At 39.4% G+C, this 21,585-nt stretch overlaps 1 long non-coding RNA gene across 4 annotated transcripts in view; it reads right to left on the bottom strand.

The window, feature by feature from the left end:
• The window catches only part of LOC112540294 (uncharacterized), an 84,916-nt gene that overhangs the window by 50,951 nt on the left and 12,380 nt on the right, over positions 1 to 21,585 (bottom strand). For 3 of the 4 annotated variants that reach the window (XR_015794827.1, XR_003084353.2, XR_015794828.1), the window contains exons 4-7: positions 18,733 to 18,856; positions 16,412 to 16,559; positions 8,693 to 8,844; positions 4,720 to 4,864 (exon numbers count right to left, since the gene is read on the bottom strand). This is a non-coding gene — a long non-coding RNA (uncharacterized LOC112540294). Of the gene's footprint in view, positions 1 to 129; positions 3,760 to 4,719; positions 4,865 to 8,692; positions 8,845 to 16,411; positions 16,560 to 18,732; positions 18,857 to 21,585 lie in introns of those variants that run through there. The other variant, XR_015794829.1, reaches the window with a different exon arrangement.

Raw genomic sequence — 21,585 nt, 5'->3', positions numbered from 1 at the left:
TTATCACTTGGCAGTTTCCAGCAGGCCTTGTGATAAAAATGCATTTTAGGAATACTTTTGAAGAAGGCGGTAGTTGCTTGCAGACTTGCTCTGGAAGACACGGCTTTGCTCACAGAGGACAGCTTAGAAGAAAATGCCAGAAAGGAAGACAGAGACGGTGGAGTCAAAGCACAAGTATGGCTTCAGTGAGCCAAGCATTTGTAGAGTTGGAACCATTTCTGTCTTTTGAAAGTTGGAGCCTATCCCTGAGGGTGATGGCAGGGAAAAGGTGTCAGGGAAAGGCTGGCAATTTTCTGAGCAGCCACGCTCCAACCTCAGCCTTTGCTTTCTGAGTCTAGAAGGTTACGCAAGGCCAGACATTCCAGAAGGCCATTAAAACAATGGTGGGAAGAAAAAAGATACAGCTGCACTGGCAAAGGGAGGGTCATTGGACTTCACAATTCCAATTGGACAATGAAGAGGGTGTCCAATTAATTTTCTTGAATGAATCAATGTATCAAGGTAAATCTATGTGATTTTTAACCTGCACAACTGTTTTTGCGTGTAGAAAGTAGGAAAATAAATCATTCTGAGCAATGATTCCCAGCTCCTTTCTATGTAGTGATCTGAAGAGGATAACTCCGATCAGCAAAAGAGGTTGGATGTATAAGAATATCTCAGGATCTGCATTAGTTCCGCCTCTGGGATATATCATTCAGAAAAATCAAAGGCTGATGCACTGATTTGCCAATTTTAATTTAGTCAGAATCTTTTTTTTTTCTTTTTCCAAACTATATGAGATTAGCTGTTTAACTAAGCTGTTATTATAAAATACCAACAACAACAAAAGTGAAAACTTATTTCCCCCCCAAATATCAGAAGAATATAGCAGAATGAGTTCTGAAATTTGTCCTTGTGTAGTAACATATGCCCAATATGTCTGCATAAACTGTAATCTGCTGTCCAAACTTAAAACCAGCATACCATTTATGTACATTGGTGTCCTGGTGCCTCACAAACTCTGCATTTCTGCATTGGGAAGCCAACAGTAGCTCCAGGAAGACCACCACTGGTGTGCTGAGATTCCCCATGTGCTTGAGCCTGGAGCCCTGGGTGTGTGATGGAGCCCTTTTCCTGGTGGTGTTGACTGTACGATGTTTTTGTAACTTTTTTCTTGGCTGCTATGAGTTTTATGTTTTATTATTTTTAATATCGTTAGCTGCTCAGAGTCATACATTTGAGATGGATGGCCATGTAAATCTAATATAAACAAATGCCAGTGGGTCACAGTATGCAAGCCCATGTTATTTAGAAATTCAGCCATATGACGGTTGGGTGGGGAACCAACGGCTCCCCCATTCTTCCTCTTTTGTCCACCCTGTTTGTACAAATTAATGTGATCAGCAGCAAGAAAGACCTTGCTTTCCTTATCACCTTCATAGTGGCCACGAAAACTGTTTGGCTTGATCTTCTCTGCTTATGTAAAAGCAATCTGGGAAAATTAGCAGATCACTGAGGGGAAAAACAGCCTGAGGAGAAATCAGTGCACACATTGGGTATTTCAAGAACTGAGGCATTCAGTATACTGAGGAGCTATAACGCCTGGGTAGCACCAAAGAGAGAGGCACTTGCTTGTCCTTTGGGCCCTGAAGGAGCCTTCACTTGAAGTGCGTGAGCTGCACACACCAGGCTCACCCAAGGGGGCTGATTACTTTGAACCCACCGGGCAACTGTTTGCTCCAGTGGGTGGCACGGTAGGGCAGGTTCTGGATTTTCAGTTTAATCACCTTTTCATGAAGAAGATGGAAACTGAAGGTGTGTCTCAACATCAAACCACACACAGCCTTTCCTCTGCACACACACTTTTTACTGTTTTTATTGCTTTCATATATAAAGAAAAGGGAAAAAAGATTCAAAAGAAAACCAAGACAAACAAAAATAGAAACAAATTATGTTCCATATAGAAAAAGTCACTCTGCCCAATTTTTTAAATGCATTGTTAAACCTATATTGACTGATCTTTCCATTACAAATAGGCAGCTGGTTCATAGATGGAAAGTGAACATATATTACTAAATCAGGATTGTAATTCTAGGTTCACACTATATTTTCAGTATCAAATAATTTTTTTTCTGCTGTACCTCATAATTCTTCATATACTGATAACTTCCAAATGTTTGATATATAATTTAGAAGTGCATTCATATATTTAAATCATACTGATTTTTGTAGCACCATATTAACAAACTTACAGTATGAATATTAACCCAGAATGGAGCAACAGTAGGATAAGCCTATTTCATATTTCAGTATTATATCCCTCTCAGTATTTTACACTTACAGCATAATTAGGGTGACAGTCAAGACTTTCTGAACATTCTCTAAGGTAACCAATAAACATAAAAGAAAAAAAAATCAATTAATCTCATCTTAAGATTATAAGAAAGATGTTATATACTTTAAAACCCATAGCTCCTGATTCATTAATATTGGATATTTCAACTCTTTAATTCAAAATTCTTGCAGATAATATCTGTCTTAAGAATACTTTTTAATTGTTTATAAAACAATAACGTAGATTTCAAATCATCCAAACAGATATGAGTACTGACAACAGATCAGGAGTTTTAGCTTTTTTTTTCAAATTTTTTTATCCCACCTTTATTATTTTTATAAATAACTCAAGGCAGTGAACATACCTAATACTCCTTCTTCCTCCTATTTTCCCCACAACAACAACCCTGTGAGGTGACTTGGACTGAGTGACTGGCCCAAAATCATCCAGCCGTCTTTCATGCCTAAGGCAGGACTAGAACTCGCCGTCTCCTGGTTTTTAACCTGGTGCCTTAACCACCCAACCAAACTGGCTGTCAGTGGTTACTGCATCTGGGCCAAAGTATGAAACCATCGAATGTTTTAATTGAACCTACTGCCATTTCACAGTTTGGGGGTATTCAAATTGCATAGTAACTATACAGTAACTGAAGTAACTGAAATGATTTAAAACTTTGATTAGCAATGTATTAGCAAACTATTAATATCCATCCTTGCCCCAGCTTCTCCTCCTTCTAAATTTTCCCTAAATTCTCTTTCTTTTACCAGGTTTATTACTTTCTAACAGTACTCAGACTCTAAATCTACAGTATCTACTAAATTCTAATTTTAACTTTAGATATTTTCTGTAGTGCTCCATGATTTGAATAACAGTTAGCCAGCTGTTTGGTATATGCATCATCACCTTTTGTTTTGCCCATGAGTCTATGATCTTAGGATACATCAGAGTAGATGGCTGCATACTGAAGTTCTCAATCCCACCCAAAGGCCAAAATCTCTGCTCAAAGGCTAGTAAAGGATAAAGAGAGCGCATGATCTACCGCAGCTATCATATCCGGGGCTGCAAAATCTAATGACCATGAGATGGCAGCAAAAAGCTACAGGTGTCTATTCCTTTGCTGCCATCTCCTGTCTATTTCAGTTTTTGCAGTACAGAGATGATAGCTCCAGATCATTACTTTGTATCCCCTTTCCTCTGAAACAAGGGACATGCCACCACTTGGACGTTTTCACTCTTTCTCTGGAAGCATTTATAAACCCATATTGACAAAGGGGTTTTTCTCCCTTTATATTTATTAAATTTATCTCTGCCCATCTCCCCCTAATGGGGGACTCTGGGCGGCTCACATGATCCATTAAAATAATAAATACATATAAAATTACAAAAGACATAAAAACTGTACAAAACAGTTTTACCTTATGCTTAGCTTCCCCAAGCTCTAACATCTTATTTCCAAAAGAAAAGAAAAGAAAAGAAAAGAAAAGAAAAGAAAAGAAAAGAAAAGAAAAGAAAAGAAAAGAAAAGAAAAGAAAAGAGAGATACAATCAGTAAAACAGTTTGGAGAAAATAGGGTGAGGATGGAAAAGTTCAAAATGTGAGATCATGCCTAAAGGCTTAAAGAGTGGCTGTATTTTTAAGATGTGCTTAGAACATCTTCAATATATTTTCTCACTACTGAGGCACCACGATCAGAAAAACCTATACTTGGCAAAATTACCTTTGAAGGATTTGAAACCTACCAGATTTAGATGGAAATAGATACCCTTCATCCTTTTTGTCATTACCCTGTGTATACCTGACATATATAACTAAACAGCTGGATTTTTCTTGACACTATACATCCATGCTGGAAGAGGCTGGCTTTCTGAATATCAGGCTGTTGTGAAATGCACAACTATGAGTCAACCTGCAAAGCTGGCAATGTCAAGTAAAATAATGTTGCGATCTACAACAAATATCTGGGAAATTCTCGGTTCAGAGTTAAAATGAATCCAGTCGGAAAACAGGAAAATAAAGGGTTGTTTTTTCTTTTACATGGGTGGGGTCCAGTGTAGAAACTGGGCACCAAAGGCAAGCTCTACAATATTACCATTACAAAAAACAATAATTGCATAGCTAACGCATTACAGCATATTCCAGAAATAAGCTGGCATTTATTTAGCACACAGAGGGAATTTATTACTGTACAGAGTACTCTAGAAGATATTACTCAATTAACCCCTGGCTGCTTTGCTACTGCTTCAAAAGCCATACTCTTGAAAATTGCAAGGAAAAGATCAGTTGTTCTAAAAAACATTTGCAAACAGGCCTGAAAACTAGCCATAGTCTGTGCTTGAATAGGTAAGTACATTCATATGCAAAACTTAGCTTCCAGTATCTATATGCAAAAGTGAATGTTACCATACCTTGAAAAGGTGAGTAGAAGAGGGAATATTGATAGGACTTCCTGTTCTCTTTGCCTTTGTCTTGTTGCACTGTTTCTGTTTCATAGGCTTACCCATCCATGATATTACCAGCTTTGTGCTATTGTTAATTCTGTTCCTATTAACACTTTGGAGATAAAGCAAGGATGAAGAGTTAGCAGCTAATTCCCAGTTCTCTATTGCGTGAAAATCTGAAAGAGCTCAGATCAGTGAACTTAATAAAGAACTTCTGTATTACAAAATGAATATTGAATTGCTCCATATTGATCTCTCCACATAAGAAGAGCTATTTTTAATTATATGAACAATAATGCTTTCCCATTGAAATTGTTGCGTGCACCTTCATTAATGTGCAATTGCCCCATATGAGTTACAAACACAGAAGTGGAATTTTAGGCCTTTTCCCGACTTCAGCAGATGTACTGCATTAAACTAATCGCAGGGCTAACCTGATCTATGTTATTTACTTTCCCATCAAAAACTGGCAGTAGCAACATTTGGGGAAAGGGGGGGGTACAAAAAAAAGGAAGTTTGGGAGCAGCATGCAAGCTGTAGGTTGCTTGTGCGTGTTTGAAAGACAAACATGTTTGCAGACAGAAGATTCTCATTGCTTTGGGATCCATGGTTCATGTGAATATTGCGTCCTTTTATAACCTTTGCCTGATATACCATGGATGGAGATGGCTTAGCCACAATTGTTCATGCCTTATTACAATGCCTTGCACATATAGGTGCCATTTAAGCAATTCAGAATACGTCTACACATTCAGGGGCCATGGGTGGGATGGGCAATCAAAAAGTCAAGACGGTGGCCACATCCTTGCAATCGAGGCCACCATCATTTGCTTCTTCAGCCACTTTCTGCAGACATCCCTTCATATTATTAACTAGAACTGGCTGCCATTTAATCACATTAGCTGCATAGACTCCTCCCAATTTCTAGAGTGCATTTAAAGAGCTGGTGTTTATCTTAAAGCCCTAAATATTTCACTCTGAGGTTACCTTTTCTTAACTACTTTTCCCCATGTGTTTCTACCCAAATCTTACTTGGCTGCCCCACCAAGTGAGATGAGGGAGATGGCTAGAAGATAAGAACCATTTTGTTTTTTTTTCCCTTCATATTTATATCCTGACCCAATTTTGATGGTCTCTGGGTGGATAACATTAGTACAAAATGTGGAACACCCATTGCCCCGAATGTGTAGACATATTCTGAAAAAATAAACAAACACATGACAGGGTACCAAAAAACAACTAACATCCAAAAGCATACTCAAACATTTTGATTATGACACCCTCTTATGGATGAACCTCCCAAGAGAGATATTCTTGATCCCATATTTATAGACTTCAGGGTTTTTCCCCCCTATTATTCTGATCATTGATCAAATAAATCTTTGTCTATCTGTTCACGTAGGCTGACTTAAAACAATGGTTTTTCTTTTGTAGCCTGGGCTTCTCAGGACTTTTTAGTTAGGCTTTGGTTTTAATCATTTAAATCTATTTGTTTATGAGTACACAGAGAACTTCTATTATGAGCCACGTTTGAACTGTTTTGAACCAAAAGCGCTTCATTTTGAAGTGTTCTGCCTTCAGAATGAGAGAGCCATTGATAAGATATTGGATTAGGAGTGGGAAGACCCAGGTCTTATTCCCCGATCAGCCCCAGAAGCTCACTAGGTCATTCTGGGGCAGTCATTCTCTCTCAACCCAACCAACCTCACAGAGTTGTTGCTGTGGGTAAAAATAGGAGAGAGCACAGTGGACACCACCTTAAGCTCCTTTACAAAAGGCGGGCTATGAATCTAACAAAGGAAATTGAGTACTATGGAAGTGTTGTGAGTTTGTGCATGTGAAACAACCATTTCAAATTAGAAACAAGGTATTTCAACTTTGAAATCCTTTGATTTTTAAAACATTTTCTACATCCCTATGGATAGCTACTGCTTTACAGTAATAAAGATTCAGAAAAAAAATTAAAATCCATCATGTTGCTGCAATATACATCTCATTAAACAAATAAACTTACTACAAAGTATGAAGCATAGAGGAGATAGGGGAATTCAGCCTGCTACTTTCAAATCTTTTATTAAGCACTATATGCGGCTAGTGAGACTGAGAAACTGTAAATTTTTTCTCCTCCACTGGCTGGGGAATTCACACCTCTTCAAGTTGCTGAGGTTGAGAAACACTGATTTAGATTCTTACAATGGCTGCTCTATTTATAAGCTGACTGGACAAAGTTGGTTCATTTCCTCTTAATATACCTGCTGTTCATTTGAAGCTAGGATTCCTTGGAGGTTTGTTAGACAAGTCCTTTTGTTTGTTAGTCATTATCCCTTATGGCAATGAGACTGAATTTTTAATATTTATTAGACATCTATATACAAATTGGAGTCATTATTTTTTACTAGAGCGGGGAAAGGCAGGAATCCAACAATACACAGACCTTCTTTGAAAATACAGAAAAAAATTCTAGTTATTTGAAAAAATTGAGTGGAAGTGTGATATGTGGTACTGCTTCTTCCTAGAAGAAGCCAAAAACAAAAAAAACTTCCATCTTGTTTGTCAGTACCGAGTCCAAGTCATCTGTATTTTTATATTACAGCACTTATATAGCTAGAAGCCTGGATAAGAGCACTGCACTGAAGGATTTTGTGGCAGGTTCCCATTGTATAATTTATTTCTCACTAACATCTGAGTTCTCAAGGCCTGGACCATAGGTAGGCACTGCAGTATTCTTAGCATCCAGCAATCACTTTGATTTTCTGACCTGATTTAATTAAAAAAAAATTAAAAACATGAATTGGACATGCAGTGAAGCCTTACTCTTGCATTGCCTTTTATTTACAAGAATGCTTCAAAGGTAAAAATGGCAGTTGAGTGCAGTCAAGTCCTTTGTTTGCATATATGCCCACTGCCCAACTGTAAGTGATAGGAAGCATCAGGGAGGGATAGATGGAATAGCAGGGAATGCTGTTTTTAGTTTGTCTTTTGGTAAATGGGTCTAGTGACTGGATGTGCACCTTGTGACAGTCATTTTACAAATAGGCAACCCAATTGTTACAGCTGTTTTATGAAAGAACCACACGCTCTTAAAATGCTAAATATGTTCTCCAGTCTAAGAACACTCCCTACTCCTGCCCTAGATTATGTATATTTAATTTTAAAAGTTGTTTTTCTATTAATCATACTTTTTTTAAAGAAATGAGAAGGTAAATAATACAGTAGGAGCTAACTTTGGGGGACTGAAGGTATGCCACATTGGGAGTGATCTCTGTTGCAGATCCTCTTGGCAGCTCAAGGCTTCGTGGAATGTTGTTACCTGTAGGCTCTTGCTGTTCCTCTTCAATGCGATAGAATGGCGGCTGGTGCTACTGGGACTCTGAAGCCTTAGCAACTATCTAAGAATGTTTTTGCTTGTTACGTATAGATAACAAGTCATACCTCTCCAGGGCCTTTCCCTGCTGCCGACTGAGCTGAAGTGCTCTCCAATTGAGAGAGCAACTTGAGTAACCAGAAAACTAGATCAGCATGAACTTGGCTGTTCCCATTGCCCATCCTATCCTGCCTCTGCTGCCAGTCATCTGACTTACATCCAAAGTAATGGCTGATAGCCTAAGAGATTTTATACATCTTAAAGATGCCCATGGACTCTCTTGGAATACATGGAAAAATGCTACTCTTAATAGCAATACATTTCAGGATGACTTAACTCACTCACCTGTCTCAGTCATAAGCTAGGCCTGAGAAGAAGGCAATATCATGAAAACACAGTAGAAAAAATGATGTTGCCAAGACATGTTTGTACAATGGCTAGGTGCAAGTGAGAAAAGGCTTACTCACTCTTTAGTTGTTATATTTGCTACTGACCACTAGAAGGCACTATATGACCACTTTAGTCCTTGTTTTGGGACTTGTCAGGGATAAGTAGCTTCTCTTTAATGAACCTTACCTTGATTTATCAATTTATCAGAGTTATTTCAGTATTTCAGCACTCTGATTTTTTGCAGGAGTTCTTCTTTGCTCTAACTTCCTACTTCCACTGCACTCATTTCAATATTCTTGAATATTATTCTTGGCTTGAACAGATTGCAGTAATCAAATCTGCGGAGGAAAGGAGAGATGAAGCATAAACAATGTGATGAGCTATTTTCATCCAGCAATCTTTCATGCAGATCTTCCCCAACAGTCTACACAAGATCTTCTGGGGTACCATCTCACCCTGGGGAGTTGGGGGGAAGAATAAGAGCCCCTTCACACATGGCATTTATGCCTGTCCTCACTCAGCGCTGTGTTTTGTGTTCCCACAACTAAAGTGCTCTTCAGCAGCAGTTCTGTAGCTAAACCAGTTAGCATCTGATCCAGCTGTAGCACAGGAGGAACTGTTGCAAAGATAGCTTGGCAACGTTAATGCTGGAACTGTGAAGCAGGCAATTTCCCATTAACAACCACTCTTCCCTTGTCTCACTACCTAGCTCCTTGGCTCTGCTCCCTCCCTGCTAAAATCATGGCACAATGGCATCTCAACATCATTTCAATATGTTTTTTAAACTGAGTGACTAATATCAGTTTTTCCCCTTGCTTTGAAAACTGATGCAGTGAAGCAACTACAAGGAAGGGGAGGGGGCCATTGGAGGGAATCTCTTTCACTTCCCTGTTAGTTGGTTGGAGAAATAGCTGGTAGGCTCAGGAGAAGTATTGAGTGTGGCAAGGAGGGTCAGACAAATAAGGACATTCGTGGGCTGGTGCAAAAATGTTTCTGAGGTTTGGGGTGTTTCTGGTGAAAGCACTCCCAAGAGTAATCTTGGTCCCATGTACAGAAAACAAAAAGAGAAACAACGAAGGAAAGGAAAGGAGCAGGCCAGTTCAGGCAGGAAAAAGATTAAATGCAAACCTGAATATAGTCTGCCCCATAATAGGTGTTTTACCAAGCATTTGGTCAGCTAAAACTAACCAGTATTGTGGTGGTCTTTTCCCTCCTTTTCCCCATTCTCTTTCCTTGTTTCTTTCTGAATGTAAGCTTAAGGACAGGTACTAATGTTTTATATTTTTAATTCACTTTTAAGATAAGGAGCAAGGTAAAATGTTTTTAATTAATTTTACCAATAGTCATTAAAAGGAGTACTTTGTGTTCTTTAGAAAATTGCAGTTCAAACTACCATAATGCCTCTCTATCTTTTATCTTCCATTGTCTGAGTAAAATACTAAAAGCAATGTTGAAAATAAAGCCATTCTTACAGTGATTTTAATGAAAGCTAACAGCACATCCAGCGCTCTTGGGATTTTATCTAAATGCAAAGGAGAATCTAATTCTGAATTATTCTATCTAAAAATGATTATCTATTCCCTTCATTTGACTTAAGTACAGTGATGGCCATAGATACATGTTAATACATGACTATACTTGGACTTTCACCCAGAAATGTAGTGCAAAACATATTGCACTGTGAAATAACTACGATCAGTATTCCAACAGTTGCCTACAATTGTTTAGAGTAAGCTGTGGGGAGTGACAAGAAAGCCCCTGAGGCTACTGATGTCACAATGAAGTAATGAAGGATGTGGTGTATGTGGTACCACCAACAATAAAACTGTAAATCTTAAAAAAGAATGTTATTGGTGGCGGGGGGACATGTGCCCTCCAGATATTGCCTGAACAACTCCCAGCAGCCCAGCCAGCATTACTGATGATGAAGGATCCTGGGAGTCGCAGTTGAACAACATCAAGAGGGCAATAGGTTTCTTACCTCAATATGTAATTAATTAACCAATTAATTAATTAATTAATTAATTAATTAAAGATTTATAAGGTTGCTCAACTCAATGTGACTCTGGATGGCATGCAACATAGTTTCAACTGAGAAACTGTCAGCAAGCTAAATCCAAAAATGCAAGGGAATTCTTGGAAGCTTGGTATTCAGACAAGTCAGCCATCAACAGGCACATAGAGATAAACAACATTTACCACTATTCAAAAGATACAATAAAAAGGAAACAAAAAGACCAGAACACCTCCTGAGTTTTCTTCAATCCTTGGCGAAAGAAGTTTTAAGTACGAGTTTAAGGACTTGGAAAGTGTTGGCCAACGACCTGGGTTGCTCAGCCCAGGATAACCCAGTCCCTTCTTGATCAGACAATTTTATTTATTCAGAAAACGTATATGGCTGCCCATCTTATATACCTTAATTTTGGGTGGCTCACGGCAACATGTAAAAAATAAATAAATGAAAAATGAAAAACCAGCATCCAAAAAGAAATGGTGCCCAGCACCCCTAACCAACACTCCCCAAGAACAACAACAATCACTGGGCTCCCAATGCTTGGGGGAAGAATCATCTTTTTAAGGCCTTCCAGAAGGCAAGGAGGATTGGGGGCCTGCTGGATCTCAGGGGGAGGGTGTTCCACAGGACAGGGGCCACTACTGAGAAGGCACGCTTCCTAGGTCCTGCTAGATGACATCCTTTAAGGACCTGAAGATTACTGAGTTGCCCCTTGGCGAGCAAAGGACAGCTGCCCAGCATATTTACAGTAATAATTTCAGAGTAATGAGGGGAAATGTTTGAATACAGTGTTTGTTTTTCTCTTGCTGGGTTAATTCTCTGCCATAGAGATAATACATTGTCTGTATATATTGCTTCTGAAATAGCTACGTTGCCACTTTTCATTGGCATTATAATTGGAGACCTATTTAAACAGATATGGCATTTTCTGTCATATAAACAGAAGATGGATACAATATACAGAGTTGTTTGAAACGTTTCCAACCCCCTTAAGGCACATGTTACCCATGTACAAGTGTCCATATACAAGATCAGGGAAAAAAAAGAAAAGAAATGTTGCTCTGTCTCTTTCTCTCTTCTCCCTTTTTTTAAAGTACTATATATATGTAATTAGATATCTCCTCACCATTTGAAACTGAATGTGAATTCTTTCTCAGCAGAAAAATATTATTTCGTCAGAGATTATGAGAACTACAGAGTCATCCCTTTGCAAATGTACATCATTGGGAGGTGATGATGGATACCCAGGACTCTCCTGTTTCCTTTACTGTACGAGGGAAGGGAGGGGGAGAACTCTCAAAGGGAGACTGGATGGTTGTCAGAGGTTGTTTTAACCTTCCCACCAAGCTTGCCCACCAAGGGCCTTTTCCCACTTGGATCTCATCACAGGATCAACATGTCCTGGGAACATCTTTTTTTGGCTATGTTCCTGGGATGTTGTCTTCAGTTTGTCCCCAGCCCATAAGTGAGACAAGCTTAAGTTGTCCTTAGCTGTAAATCAGAGTTTTTGCCCCTGTTCCAACATTGACAAAGCTAGCCCCAAGGTATGTACACTCTGTTATCACCCGCTACCATGAAATCAAGTGACTGCATTAATTTAAAATAGAGGCAGGAGAGGGATTGGCAGTGGGAACAGCAAATTTCATCCCAGTACAGTCTTCTGCCAGTTCAAGGATGAATGGACAGCACTTCAGCTCAGCAGCAAGGAAATGCCCCAAGTCTCCTCTGTGAATACTCCCCACTTCATTTAAATTATCCCCCATAGTCGCTCTTCTGTGTAACAGCACTAATACAAATACAAATATAATACAAAATACTTTAATGACCAAATATAAAATATATACAAGGAATGTGTCTTCGGTGATGAATAGCAAGATCAATGGTGCATTTGGATAGCAACAGGAAATTAATAAATAGTAACAATAACACTGCCCCAGTAAAATAACTTTTCCAAAGGGAAAAGCCACTGTCCAGTACATATCAGGTCATATAGTATTTACCAGAGCAATGGCACAAGGGAAAAAACTATTCTGATGTCTAGATGTTTTAACATATGGAGCTCTGTAGTGCCGTCCTGAAGGAAGAAGTTGGAACAGATTATATCCAGGATGAGAAGAGTCTGCAGATATCCTCTCTGCCCTCCTTTTGACCCTCACAGTATATAGTTCTTCTATAGAAGGCAGGTGGGTTGCAATTATCCTTTCTGCAGACTTAACTATCCGTTGGAGTCTGAGTCTATCTTGTTTGGATGCGGAATCAAACCAGACAGTTATAGAGGAGCAGATAACAGACTCAATGATTCCCCTGTAAAACTACCAACAGCTCCTGGGATAATTTAAACTCCCTAAGTTGCCGCAAGAAGAACATCCTTTGCTGTGCCTTTTTAATAATGGCTGTAATGTTAAATGTCCATTTCAGGTCTTGGGAAAGTATAGAACCCAAGAACTTGAAGGACTCTACCATTGATACCGGGCTGTCGAGTATGGTAAGGGGAGGAGTATTAGAAGGATTCTTCCTAAAGTCCACAATCATCTCCACGGTTTTAAGTGTATTCAATTCCAAGTTATTACAACCACACCACAAGACCAGTTGTTGAACCTCCCTCCAAAATCTCTTTTGAGTCAACAACAAAGCAAAGAAGAAGTTCTGTGGGATCTCTGCCGTCAGGTCTCCAGTTCTGATCACAGGGTGATCAGAGCACTGGCAGCAAGGAGTCATTCTTTCCCTGCTAAACAGAAGGAGAAGCAGATGTTTTGGGGGTCCAAAGAACTGGCCCCAAACAGACCACCTTCTTCCCATGGAGTGGTGGCTGAAGAACAGCTTCCCTTCCTATGGGGAGGCGAATGGGGTAGGAATGGGTTTGCAGTCAGCATCCTGTGGTAAAGCTGCCCATGGCTTTATCATGGGGTGGCGGGTGGCAGGTATTCAGCAAAGGATGACTTAAAGTCTGTCTCAGTCTTGCTCTGGGAACAAGATGAAGGCAACATCACGCAAACATTGCAGGAAAAAAGTGTTGCCAGGACATATTTGCATTGTGGTTAAGTACAAGTGGGGAAATAACAAATAGGGTTATTTCTGCCTTAAGGCAATGAACCTGGAGTACAGTATAGACAGCTTCTGTATAAACATGGTTGGAAGTTCTATTCAGTGGCTGAAATTTATTTTATTAGATGGAAATGGGTGGGGAATGCATTTGACATTTTGAGCACAGAAAGAATTAATCAGAAGATGGCTTGTTTTTAATTTAACACTAGTTGATTTTCTGGCCATAAAAGTTCCCTTTCCTTTTAGAACACATGGAAGAGTCCTCAGACTCTTAAAAAGAATACAGATGCTGATTGCTGTAAATGTATAAGATGATGTTGCAGCCTGTGATACAACTTAATTTTCTTCAGATTGCTTAATAGAGCATCTTACGTAGCAATATCCAGGAAACAAGTTTTGCATTTGCAGTGACAGCAGTTTATTGGCTGATTTATTGCTTTGTGATGGGAATGTACATAATATCATCTTATCTTTTATCTGAGCCAATGTGGGCCATAAAAATAGGAATTACACTATGGCCTATTAGTTTAGCTCAAAACCATTTTGACTCATTATTAGGATTATCATGATCCAGTTTTCTGGGAATCTTTTAAAATATGATCACACAGCAGAACTGGGGACAGACATATTACAGTACCATCTGCATACCTATGATCCCATCCCATCTACCTGAAATGTCATTTTCTACCTTGTGAAAATTATATCATGACCCTTACTGGGACTTTTCTAGTTTGATTCAAACACCTTCTTTCCTTCTTGGTCTTGTTTAGGATTATCATAAACTCTGAAGAAGAATCCTTTGGGGCTTCCTGACTATTTTGTTACCTTGTGTTTGATCCTAATAAAGATCAACTTGCTGATGTTCTGATTCTTTTATAGTACTGTATTTCTGCAGCTATAACATTTAACAAACAAATAATTCACTTTAAAGTTCGGATGGAGAAATTTTGGCTTTGATCAGCTGAACTTCTCAGCACCCCTCAGTACTGTCCATGTTTGCTGGAAGCCATAGGCCAACATATTTGGAGATCCCCTGAGTTCCTACTCATGTTTTAAATCTTTTTTCAAAATCATGCCTTACTTTTTATTATTTTTTTAACAGTTGTGTCACTACTTTTTAGAAACCTTTTAAATAAGCTGGTGCTAAAACCTAACCATCTTTTGAAAAAGTTAGATTTGGGCTGCATGATGCATCTAGCAATATTTTTCTAACAACTGCCACAGACAGCCTCTGTATGTATTCTCATTCTGGTTTTGTTTCTCTGTTTCCCTGGGTAATATATTGGCTGAATCAGGCTGGAGAAGAATTTGATCTTTCTCTTTTTGTTTAACCTTCTTACACATTTACTGGGGATAAATCAAGATTTGTTTAGAAATCTCATCATCAACAATTCTCAAATATCCTTTTGTTTTCTTTAAGGTATGTCTTTTGTAAAAGGCTTTTAGATGTCTGTCTGATTTTTATGTTTTGTATTGTTTTATGTAATTGTATATTTTATTTGTGTAATAAAATTTTTCTATAAGAGGAAAAAAAAAACAATTCTCAAATATCCCTGGGATCAAATAGAGTCCTTTGTTCCTCAGCTTAGGTATCCCTCTGGTGTGTCCATATATTACAACCTCTGGGAGTAGTAGCTTTTGAGAGAACGATTCATAGAGAAAGTGATATACTTCTAGTTTTAAGTACCACTAGTTCTAGTTTATGACACAAGCACACTCTTCTCGAAAAGAGCCCAGATCTGCAACTTAATCTTCAGAATGTGCTACATCTGACTGGCTCCAGGAAAACTCACAATTGGTAGGTGGGAAAAATTAGGGTTTGCCAAGAACATACAGTACATTAATTTGATCAATCAATAAACAGTGCTTTTTATAAGGATTTTTATGCTAGTTTTATACCTCCCTATTTAGTTAAAGGCCACTCAGATTCAGTTTTTACTACCCAACCAGAATGATATAATCTCTTTAAATGCTGCAAAATCCTGTATTATTGTGTATAGGACAGTTGTTATTGTACCTTGGTTGTATTGTTTTATTGTCAGTGTGTCCTGTGCCTTATTATTTTATTGACAGCTATATTTTTTTACTGCTTTATTTGTTCTATTGTGATTTTTCAGGTTCTTGTAGACCGTAACAAAGAAATTCATTCATTCCAAAGCCATTATCCTATTTTGGAGACACAGATAAAGCTCTGTCAAGGAAGTTTGTATCTTTCAATAATACAAAAAGATGGTGGGGGTGGGAGAGAGATAGGACTTTAGCATTCAAGACTCACTTCACATTTTCTAATGGGTGTTGTGAAAGTTTGGAGTCATTGTGTGTTCTAATGTGGAATGGAAGCTGTGCTCAGATCACTCAACTGACAGGATGCAGGACCAATCAGGATCCTGGTTTACTCTAGAGCAGGCAGATTTTCTTTCAATGGAGAGAGGTGAGAGTGGCTCCCTCACCACCTTCCCTTTCTTTTTTTAGGAATGCTACTTATAGTCCTGTTTCAGTTAAAGGATTCTATATCAGAGAAGCCTTCAAGTGAATCTGAATGTTGCCCCCCCTTTTTTTTGTGCTTTCAAGTCATTGCTGACTCCTGGCAACTGCCTGCACAAGTCCCTGCAGTTTTCTTGGCAAGATTTCAGAAGTGGTTTGCCCTTGCCTCCCTCCTAGGGCTGAGAGAGAATGTCCAAGGTCACCCAGATGGCTTTATGCCTAAAGGAGGACTAGAACTCACCCTCCCAGTTTCTAGCCTGATGCCTTAACCACTACACCAAACTGCCTCATTTAGTCAGTGGTAAATTCTGCTAATTTCCATGCCTCTTATCTCCTAGTGAGTACACTTGAAGCTCCCTTACCTGAGTGGTTTTGCACATGACAGTCAGGGGATTTTGAAGCCAGGTGGACTTGGAAGGTCTGAGCTGGTCATTTGGCTGCACTCCGTCTCCCAGCCGTATGTCCAAATTAGACCTGGTTCCCTGCTGCAACTTCTGGCAAGGCTGAGGACTGTGAGTAAGGTGAGAGGACAAGAGGGGGGTAAAAGAGTCATTAGGTGAGTGGGTCCCATATAAACATACATACATTCATTCTACTGATAAAACAGCAGCAGACCCAAGCACTGAATTTCAGCTTTTTTACATGTAAAAGAAGGACAGGCTGCACTATCACAGCAGCCCTCTTTCTGTAGATGCACTGAAAATGCAACAGCATTCAGAATAAGAGAATAATGAGAAAGGAGAGACATCTTTTTGTGCCAATGCTTAAGGTCTTCAGTTGTACTGCATTTGTTTACTTTTCTGCTCATTCCTTTCTTTGTTGCCCGGTGGAAGTTAAACAATACAGCAACTCTCAGGTTGACCAGAATGATGTACCTTTGCGAGGTAATCAAAAGCTCCTTGGTGATGTTGCATCAGGGCAAAACTACACTCAGGTTAAATAAGGTACATTTAAGCTGCATGTTGATTTTTAAAGGCAAACTATAGCAACTGGGGTGGAGGAGCATTGTTCATTTCAAGGGAACAAAACAGGTGTGTGGAGGAACTGAATCTCTTCTTCCCTTGGTAGACTCCTGAAGAAAATCCCTCTTCTGAAATTAGTAGTTGCTTTGAGGGCTAAGTGGAAGAATTCACAGGCACCAAAGTAAATATCAGCTTTTTTTTTTTTTTTGAACCTTTTGGACCACAGCCTAGGAAGAAAGGACTAATCCCATCCCCACTGCCATGCCCACTCTGATTCCATTAATCAGCCTGTAGCTGATGCATTTTGCATTTTTGCATGTTATGACCGCAAAGATGCATTTAGCTCCACATGTAGTTTGACTCTCATTTGATACGGAACTTTCTGTTTGTATGAAAAATGCATCAATTACAAGCTGTAATCATAAAGGCTAATATTTTAGAAGAAAATGGATAATGTTTTGGTTTTTTAAAGATACCAAATTTGCAGTGTTCTCCTGGACTCCCAGCTTCTACTTGAATGGCAGGTGAAGGCTGTGGCCAGGACAACCTTTGCACAATTACATCTGGTGTGCCAATTGTGTCCTTTCCTGGATCTGGAGGGATGTACAGTCATTTGTTCTTATCACCTCACAGTTGGCCTGCTGCCACTTACTCTACATGGGACTGTGCTTGAAGACCATTCAGACATTAAACTGGTACAACACAGGGCTCCTTGGGCACTTACAGGCATCTCTAAATTTGCCCATATAACACCACTCTTCCAGGAGTTGCCCTGGTTGCCATTAAGCTTATGATTCCAGGTGCTGGTTGCCCTCTTGAAAGCCCTACCTGGCTCAGGGTCTGGATATTTTCAAGACCACCTTTTCTGATGTGACAGCACCCATCCAGAGAGGTCAGGGAGAGAGGCTGGTTGAGGTCTCCCTCCCTGAGGGAATTTCATCAGCAAAAGGCCCACAATCAAGCCTTTTCAGTGAGGTCAGCTTGCTCTTTCATATCTAGACCATGTTTCCCTGCTGTGGTTTCACAAGGCTGTGAAAACCTTCTGGCTCTTTGAGAGAGCATTTGCTCCCAGTGGATGGTAATGTTACTGTTTCTGAAATTATATGGCTGAAATGCCTACTGTTTTAAAGTTTGGATGATTGCACACTGCTCAACAGGAACAGAGCAGCTCAGAAATCCCAATAAATAAACAAGGTCGGTCACTATACTTATGTTCATGCTGTGTAACATCTCATCCACAGCCCTTGCATTTGGCATGGAGTAAGCCATCGATACTGGGCAAAGTACTGCACAGAGGAAGCTACAGCTGCCAAACTCCAGCCTTAAAGAGCATCAGTGCACTCTTAATAGGTGCACAACAAAAGGGAATGTTCTGTCGACACAAACCATCTTGATCAATGCAGCTGAGCTCTGTTCCAAGGTAATGTTTACTAAACTTTTCTCATAAAGGTTCCCTTGGGAAAGAGGCTGGATTGAAAGTATAGAAACGAGTCCTGATTCAATTTTCTCTCAGTTTTGGAGCTCATTGTAGGCCCGGCTGATGGCAATAAAGAATGCTTTTTGGCTGACTTTAGATATTGTGCATTTGCTAATGGAGTCTCGGGGTTCTTAAAGGAGCAACTTAAGGCAAGGTGGCTTTCTTTGTATTACATCAATCAGGGTGCTCTAGAGACAACTCAAGCTAATCAGACTCAATTTATTAACGGTATCACTCCTCTCACCTGAAAGTTACGTGAGACAAATGATTTACATGCAGTATTCTTAATTCCCGGAATTTCCTCTATGAAGTCATTATGTTGTAACACTGAAGTCAGGAACAGATCATTCGATGCCTGGAATCAAGTGCTGGGAAGAAATTACAGAAGTGCAGAAAATTGAAACATCAGAGAAAGAAATATTGAAGCCCAAGCAGATCAGGGCTTCCAGATGATTCTTCACAAATTTTGGATGAGCATCAGTGTCTTTCTTAGCAAGCAGTAACTTCCACCCTACCATTCTTCCATGAATGCCATTTTAACCCTGCATTTTTCTGATGATGGAGTTATGGACAATGAACAGTGCCTTTAGCTGAGGCAAAGATGTTGTTTGGGGATTTGTTTATTTGTTTATTTTTTGGTTTGACTTTTTGGATAATTTTTGTGGTGCTGTTGGAGTGATTTTGACAAGACAACCTCTCTTGGGAAGGTTCACTATTGCCCAAAATCATTTTGAAACTTTATCTCTGACTATGGATTATTGGAATCCTAAAGCTACAAAATGGTTTGGTAACCTTTTCCAGATTGATAAGCATCAGTTACTTTTTTTAACAGAGGTCTTCAGAAATACCTTTTGAGCTGCACATGATATGTCTCTAGATGTGTAGTGAGAACTTCACTGTGATGGTGAATGCCCAGTTTATTGGATTTGTACAGGACTGGGTCAAATCAGCCTTGATTTAATACCTTTTTCCACAGAGGTATGACGTATAACAGACAGAATATATAACAACCTGGCAGATGTGAAACAGATGGAATTTCATCAGTATCCGGTATAAGATTAGATACTATGTATCCATAGCATTCACCTCCAAGAACAAAAATCAGGATATAAACAAATATTTCTAGAAGAGATCCTCAGGACCCTGCTCAATTTGCTGTTGTTCCTTATTGAGTGTGTTTTACTTTCCTGTATCAAGTATGTTATAGAAGTAAATAAGCAAACAAATGTAACACGCAGAACTAGAGGACATGAAATCCAATCTCATTTTAGCAGACTCTGATGAATTTAGTTATGCAAAACTGATTTTTTTATTAGATAGCACAATTGTGTCTTGAAAGGCAGAGTATCCTGATAATGGCAAATAGTTTATGCTGGATTTCAGGTGCAATATCATATATATTTTAGGCCCATGTTCAGTCTGCTAACTGACTTTTGTTTCAATGTCTTGGGCAAATAAGATATTGGGAACTAGTTATTAACTTCAACATTATGCTTCACTGACATCCACAATTAAATTGCACATAAAGCATTGGTCCTGTCTCCACTTGCACTTAATGATGCCACAACCAATTTCCCTCTTTGGCCCCATGACATTGCCTCTATCTCCTCCCAACCCCTGAGCGAGACAGGTTTGTCATTGGCTGCAACACTATAAAAGAAGAGATACCCAAATGGGATATGGAAAGTGAGACAAACATGAGCCAGCCTCAAGAAGCCACAGAGAGCCCTGACGTCAGATCCTCCCCGTGACATGCTGAAAGGATGCCAGCAAAGCCAAGGAGGACAACTGTTATCTCCCCTGCCATGAGTGGCTCACTCACCAGTTAGGGCAGCACTCTCAGGCGTGTCTCAGAACAGATGCAGCAACAGAGAAGCCCACATCTGCACAGATCCTAATAGTCTTAATGAGTCAATCCCCAAATGTATACAGAATCTGCCTGATCACACCTTAAGCAGTCAGCAATTCAACCCAATACTGATCTTGACATTCCTGCTGCTTTCCAACAAACAACTGCTCACCAAGATCTTCTGCAAAAGTTAGAGAATGTACAATCGACCATTAAGTGCAGTTATGCCTCAAGCATACATATTTACTGTTGGATTTACCCTTTTCAGGCCTTAACAAAAAGAACACATGGACAGGCTTCTCATTATGTAGAGCGCTGCAACCCCATCTGGCTGAACGCAGCACTAAGGCCACTTCAGGCTTCCTCTGTTAACTTTGGGAATTCAGGGGGTGGAGAGAAACAGTGTGCATTCCATCTCCCCTTCCAGTTCTTTTTTTTCCAGAATGCCTGAAAAAAGCCATCCTCAGAAATGCTATTAAGAACAACTTAATGCTCAAAAGCTGACTTCATCTTTTTAAGTTTGGGGCATGCAGTATTGGGGAGGGGTGGGTAGAGAGTGAAGGACCGCATTTAGCTTTGGAGTAGCTTGTTCAAGACAACAATCTAAAAATGACTTGAGCCAGGACATAACTGCAAATTAATTTAATGTAAAGTAGGATTTAATTACAAATTAATTAAATACATTATAATGCGTTTCCCCTTCTGTCACATTAACAGTTATAAAAAATATTTAGAACAGTTTATGGGGGGGGGGCTATTCCAAAACACTGGAAGAGCCACAAGATGTGCGATCTTGATTTTGGGTATAACTGATAATAGTTTTGAGGTTCACCCTCAGGAAAACAGTTACTATCACACTAAAACATACTAAAGTACATTTTATTGCATATAGCCCCGTGGGCCCCACTGAGATATAGGCTTCAACAGGTATCATATCATACTTATTCCAGGTGCCAGCTCTGACTAGGTTATTGCAGACATCTTTAATTTCAAAAATGGGAGCCTCCCAACATGGAGGAAAATTGCCTTGGAATATTCTATCACATTAGCAGTGAAAAGGGACCACAAAGTCCATTTCTGGATCCCAAATTTATATTTGACCTTGCTAAGATAGTGCAACCTGTCCTTATTTTATGTACATCCACTGATTTCCATGCTATCATTACTACAAATAATAGTTTCACACCCCTCGTGTTCACTTGTTTTCCTAGCTGACTATACAAACTAGCTTCCCTCTCTCAGTCCTGA

Source organism: Python bivittatus, unplaced genomic scaffold (genome assembly GCF_059951505.1).
Source record: "Python bivittatus isolate LINGU-HERP-01145 unplaced genomic scaffold, Pbiv_v1 ctg000080_np1212, whole genome shotgun sequence".
In the NCBI taxonomy this organism is placed as follows: domain Eukaryota; kingdom Metazoa; phylum Chordata; class Lepidosauria; order Squamata; family Pythonidae; genus Python; species Python bivittatus.
The sequence above is the reverse complement of the archived record's forward strand: the minus strand, read 5'-3'. Positions and strand labels throughout refer to the sequence as shown.